General features: G+C 39.5%; 1 long non-coding RNA gene across 1 annotated transcript; it reads left to right on the top strand.

Annotated features, from left to right (window-relative positions):
* The first annotated feature begins 686 nt into the window (after positions 1 to 686).
* On the top strand, positions 687 to 5,747 carry LOC138583557 (uncharacterized). Its single transcript, XR_011305425.1, has 4 exons — positions 687 to 744; positions 2,868 to 2,990; positions 3,884 to 3,965; positions 5,123 to 5,747. It is a non-coding gene; the product is annotated as an uncharacterized lncRNA (long non-coding RNA).
* The last annotated feature ends 1,023 nt before the right edge of the window (positions 5,748 to 6,770 follow it).

Raw genomic sequence — 6,770 nt, 5'->3', positions numbered from 1 at the left:
CCCAAATAACAGAGAAATCTGTTCACTGCTTTACCCTCTTTTCTAAAGGAATTATGAATTTCCAAACAAATAACATAACTGACGAGTGTTTCATCACTGTTTGAGACTGAATTGAATAGTTTTAGACCTAACTGACAAACCTCCCATACCAACCTATAAAAATGTTCTCTAATCAGATATTTCACCACAATTGAGTATATTCACACGGCAGCTATTTTCCTCTGACATCACAATCAGGATGGGAAGCTAAAATGCTAATATAATATCATACCTATATGTAGTCCAGGTTATAATAGTCGAAATAGTTGGAATTATAGTAATTGTAGCACTTCTCCATTAAAAGTTCAACTATGGATAGCAGAATCCACACTCATTGGGCCATATTTTAATCACGTGTTTAATGAACCATTATCTAGCTAGTCACTACTGCAGTGTGAATATGGTGAATGGAGATGCCCTTGGTAAGACTTGCCAGACCTCAGGAGAAAAAACAGACAAACAAGCAAGCCTGCACGTATTTTCTTTTTTTACGTGCTGTAGATCTGGAGGCTTTCCAAAGAGACAACATGGGTTTAACATTCACAGGCCTATTCTTCTTCTTTGTATGTACACACAGCAGCGTTTGGGTTCCTGAGATGCAACGCAGAGGTGAAGAAAAGCAACTCTACTTATCAATGCTGCGGCCATCCCACCATCCCATTTGATCAACACTGTAAAAGCAGCAGGTGGAGCAAAGATGGCAGGGTAAAACCCCCCCTCAATTTACAAGTGTTTTCATACAAAAGCAACTAACAGTTAATGTCTGACATTTCACTGTTATTCAAACAGAAAAAAGCCCAAAGAAGCACGGACAGGTAATAAATCAATAATCCCCAACCTGCCCCCACTCCACTATATCTTAAAAACTATAAAAACTTCAAACTCCCTTTTCCATCTCATGTCAGATAACATTTTGTCATGACTAAAATCTAACTAAAAATTGCCATTTGCAGTACTTTTTTTTAATCAAGGTTAAAAAGCAGATTTTTGTTTCCTTTAATTCATTAACACTATAAAATGTTGATAATCAGAGTAAACATTTTACCCGCTAAACCTCTGCATGTGTCATTTGAAGCATTGGACATGCTACCATTAGCTTTTAGCTTAAGCACTGCTGAGCCTCAGTACAGGTACAGCTGCTAGCATGACTGCTGGTTGTAATGCTGTGTTCAGTCTTCCAGTCTCGTGTTACTCTAGTTTGATGTGAAGATTATTTATGTTTGTTCGCTTTGGTTAAGCACGACCAGATTCATCGGAAAACCAAACACAATCAGGTCTGGATTCAAAACAACTTTTAAACTGCAGTGTTTTAAAATGGAGTTTGGCTTGACCGTTTCAGATGAAACCTCAGGAGGTCACGAGACTGGACACACGCTTTCAGGACACAGCTTCATGCTAGCATGTTGCAAAAGTTAAAATATAAAACTCGCACAAAAATGCAAATTTGTTCCTACTGTGTTTTTGCATTAACTCTTTATGTACATGCATTGCAAGGAAAATAACGTATTTTCAGTGTGACATTGGATCCTGCACTTTCCTGCACAGGCTGTATCTGAGGCATTTCTGAAACTAGGATTGGTTATCATACCAACTTAACAAAACACCAAAATTCTAATAAAATGTATTTAATTTAATTTTCCGTTGCATTATGTGCACACAAACGGAATTTCCACTTTGAGCAAATTGTTGTTTTAAAGCTACAGTGAGAAACTTTCCATTGGTGTTGTTTTTGGCGCCCCCTGTGGACAAAGTGGTACCTCTTATCTCTTTGCTGGTCTTTACCTGTACATGTGTTTCCTGACATCCTGCTTCCTTTGAACAAACACATGACTCACTTTGAATCTTTTCTGTGGAAATTGCAAACAAGGACACTCTCAGTTTTCACACTGTGAATCACTTCGTCTGACATCAAACATAGCATGTTACTGCCCCCTGCAGGTCACTGGAATAGTGTGAAACCTATGGCTGGATTGTTATGTTACATTTAGGGATGAGCATTTCCAGTAATCTCAATATTCCAGTAATCTAATTACCTTATGAACAAGTAATCGAGTACTCGCAAATTCTATATTTTTTTACCGGCCCAGAAATAGGCTATATGCCTGTAAGAGAACATTACTATCTAACGCTTTTATTTTAATGTAAATAAAGAGCCAACAATGGAAAGCAAGTGTAATTTCAAATGCATTAAACAACCTTAACAGACCCTTTAATTAAAACATTCCGTTGTCAAACGTCACAGCGGTAGCGGACTGAGTGCACTTCTGTTCTGTGTTGCTTCACATGTAACTCACGTTTTCCCCTCTCGTAGCTGTTGTCCGGCGTGACGGTGGCTTGTACTCCGGCTCAACAAACGCCATCAGCTCACAGAGCCTTCTCCTTCCACAACACTTAATGGGAGCATACCTCCACTCACCATGTCCGTTATTAGCAGGCTAATCTTCTCCGCTCTGGTATCATCACAACGACGTGTGCTAACAGGGCTAGCAAATGTTGTGATGTGAGACTGCCTGTTGCCTGTCTCCGCTGGCTTCTCTACTTCTTCTGTGGTTAAGCATCAAACTAGTATTTCTATGATATACAAGTTTAACAGCACATATCTTGCACAGCGCGTTATCGTCGTCTTTTTTGTCAAAGTACTTCCAGACATCACTTTTCCTGGTCACGGCTGACATGGTGCATGTCAGCTAACTGGAGTTAAACTACTTCAGCCATACTTCCCTATCACCTAGTTACATTAGCTTCTATTTAGATGGGTGCAACCAAAAACCGTCTTGTTCATGTAGATTCAACACTTTATTAACTGTTTGTTTTTTTTGTTCTTGCAGGCCTTCGCCGTCTACAGAGCCAAGGATTCGCACAAATGCGTTTCACCATGCAAGGAAATTAAAAGTGGACTGATGATTCTGGACCAATGTGCTGATGTTGAACTTTGCACAATGTGCGATACGGTATGTCACCCACCTTTGATATTTTAAAGGGATAGTTCAGTTTGTTTGAAGTTGTATGAGTTACTTATCGAGAGCAAGTGTATTATGTACAGTAGATAATGGTCGGCAGGGCAGGTTGAAGTGGTGATAAAAAACTAAAATACAGTGTACACTAAACTGATGTTTGTTCATATGTAGGACTCTTCTAATTGGCTAGAGTACGTGGTTCTCTTGACCCCGTCTGCAGCCGTGCTCAGCTTAGCTTCCCTGTAGGAACTAACAAGGGACGTGCTGATGTATCTACTGTATGTAGTACACTTAGTATTGATAAGTGCCTCATACAACCCGACTTCAAACAAACCAAACTATCCCTTTAAGTAAAGTCAATGTATAAGGGTATTTTTAAAACTCAAATAGTTAATCTCAGTGTCTGACATCCTTACAGAAAGAATCCCTGCAGAGATAGACCTTTTTGTTAAAGAATAAGATGTTACATCGCTCTCTTTTAAAGCCACCAGACTCCATTTACAAAAACAGGTATTTTAGCTCACTGAACATCAGAGTTTGCTGTTCTACCGCTTCCTTGATTGGTTAGTTTTTTTGTGTGTTTGGATCCAAACTAAACATGTACAACATAACAGAATCACCCAACAACACTTACCATGTAAATAATCGAAGCAGCAGTAGTCCAGCGACTTCTTTGCTCTGAGAGCTCAAATTAATGTTTTTGTCAGTGGAGTCTGGTGACTTTGAAGAGAGCGATGTAACGTCTGTTTGTGGTTAAAAAATCATCTTCTGTAACAAAAAGGTCTATCTCTGTAGCGACCCTTTCTGTAATGATGTCAGACACTTAGAATAACAATCTGAGCCTGTCCTCTTTATTTCAGGTTTGAATTTAATTTGTCTTTTAACAGGAGATGGACACAGTTGAAGAGCACAGGATCAACTTCCTTGGCCAAACCTGCCCACACTCTCTTTCTGCTACAGGAAATCAGGGTGGGTCCCCCTTTATTAATCACCAACAGGCTGATTGCTGAAAGTGTACTTTGATCTGTAACCAGGTCTTCCCACTAACATACTAATGTCGTATCCAGGGACTCACCGTCATGTTTTAGATCTTGGTTTTTTTTGGAAAAAACGTTTAGATGTTTCCAGGGAAAAAGCCTGGCAAAATAACATGTTGCTGTTAAGAAAGTAATACATGCAATGTTCAGTATCTCAGTAAAGTATGCTAATATCGTTTAGTAAGTGGCGGGATGCTAACTTTAGCTGTTGTTTGACTGTAGCTAATTGGTTAGCTAATGTGTTGTCATAAGTTGAAAATTACCATAATTCCCTCCAGTTAAAACATGTATGATAACCCGTTAGCAAAGGTCAGACTGCAGCTTACGTTAGCATGTAGCCATAACTAGCTAATATTACCGTTAACTAGGAAGTGGCTAAAAACGAATACTTTAGTATTGTTAAAAGATACAATAGGGAAGGCATAATGTTAGCTTGGAATCTGTTCCTTACTAATGTAATGTAAGCTAAGAAGAGTTTGAATGCTAACATTAGCTGTTGCCTTAGGGTACCCAATGGGTTATCATATATGCTTGAAATATGACCAAATGTCCCCCTAACTCTTCATTATCAAGTTGGCAGCCATTTTCCTCTGATGTCATGCTCAGGTTGGGATAGCTACTGTTAGCATTCAACCAATTCCAAGCTAGCATAAATGTTTGCTAGGTATTTATATCCTACTGTATCATGTAACACCATCAAATAGTAGTGTAAGCATTCAGCCACTTCCTAGCTAATAGCAATATTATCTAGTAAGTGTCTGGATGCTAACTTTAGCTGTTGTTTAATTGTAGCTAATTTGCTAGCTAATATGTTGTCTTAACTTAAAATATGGCCAGAGGTCCTTTATTTCTCTTTGCCTCAATTTGCCCAGCGTCTGTAAAGTGTGAATACCTAAGTTATTGTAAACAAGCATCATGATTTGTTCTATTCAAACATTGAACAGAGCCATGCTAGTGCTAACATATACTTTGAGATTAATGCTTTGTTAGCATCAATCTGAACAGGAAAGGCTGGAATTACTTCATTTCATGGGTAATGTGTAAGAGTTCTTCCCCGATGCTGAACTTACTTTCTAATTTGTCTTTTAGCTGCAGGGTCCGTTGGTCTGCTGCTCCTCTCTGTGATGACCAAGGGACTGTTTGCCTGATCATCGAGCTCTGAAACCAGCTCTCTCCATGCTATGCTGCTATTTATATTACAGGCTTCAGGGATATTTCCATGTTGGCTGTCTGTTTATGTCCTCTTCACGCACGCTTAGATAGCTCTTTTTATTTGTGCTTACTTTTTTATGTTTTCATATTTGTATTAGCTCTGAAACAACTCACTACCTCGCTGGCAGTGCCTGGCAGACAGTGTGAAGCTGCATGCGCTGTCTGTTATCGTTGGTCCTATATGACAATAACAATGAAGAGGCCTTATACTATGCTAATGATACATCCAGGTCTTCTGAGATCATTTCACTAGTCCCTCTCTCGGCAACGTTTTTATCGAGAAAAAAAAAAGCAGTGTCTTCCAGTTCTGAAAAACATATAATTTAAGTATTATTTATTGGTCACGTCCATCTACTGTCTCAATACTCTGAGGAGGGAAGTCACTCAAAATAAATTGCGGCCGCTGATAGCTCCATAAATTGCGCATCATTTTCTCCGCTATCCATCTCAAGGTCAGATTCACAAAGCAAACCGCACTGATGATATTCAAGCGCAAACATGGCCGTGAAGTTTTGCAGATCCGTGCAGTTTGCTCTTGTTTTGCGGAGAGAAGCTGTCTGCACCTCCCCTCTCTGCTCTCGTGCGTTAACTGATGGAGCTCAGCTCCATCCACGGATCAATGATGAGCAGGGAGAGGAGGGGGCAGCTCTTCAACAGTTTATTGTAAAGTCCAGACTCGACAGGATCTGTCCAAACTGCACAATTAATTTTTCATGCTAAAGAAGTTCGCCTGTGGACAGTAAATGGACGGACATGGCCTTCAGTTTTTTTACTTCTGATTTCTGCTTTTTGAAATTAAAGATAAATGAATTAAAATAAAATCCCAGATCGGTTTTAACGCGGTATATGTTAGCCCGCAGAGTTCCAAGAACAAAGCTTTTGTTGCCTTATGATTTTGACACCTTCCTTTTTTTGTTTAAGCAGTACAGACTGAGACAGAGGGAAACAAAAGGAAAAGAAGGGATGTTTCTAGGAAAGAGGTTGCAGTAGGAAAAAGAGACTTCTAATAGGAACAAAAGGGTTTACAGGCAACTTTCAGACGAGCAAAAACAAAGATTTACATCAGCTGCTATTGCATTAATTAGACGTTTACAGTATTGTCTGCCCAGGTATCATGCTAATCAAAGAAAGACTACAGTCAGGAAAAGCTCCAAAATGTCCGTGCACATTCCGTTGTGTTTACAGATCCAACATAGCTGCCAAAAGAGACGATTGGAGCTTTGAGTGTCCCGTTTCTCAGATTCAGTCTCATCTCAAAGGTCTCGAAATGAAGAGGAAACAAAAGCACAAAACTTTATTTTTACTCTGGAAAATGTCCCGCTGGATGCATATCTTGTTCTTTGATCGGCTAATTACAGCAAATGGTATAAAAAAAATGACGAGCCAGTATCTGTCCGACTGTACATGAAGGAAGGTGAAAGAGAGTCGGAGCAGGAAAGAGCATCTGATTGGTCGAGTCTCACGAGCCTAAAGAGACTGTGCCATGGTAGAATTTTAATACCAGTAAAAACAGAATCATGATGAG

This window comes from Semicossyphus pulcher, unplaced genomic scaffold, assembly GCF_022749685.1.
Source record: "Semicossyphus pulcher isolate SPU_LCO1_2020_fin unplaced genomic scaffold, fSemPul1.0.p SCAF_9, whole genome shotgun sequence".
In the NCBI taxonomy this organism is placed as follows: Eukaryota; Metazoa; Chordata; class Actinopteri; order Labriformes; family Labridae; genus Semicossyphus; species Semicossyphus pulcher.
This window is presented reverse-complemented; position numbering and strand designations above follow the sequence as displayed.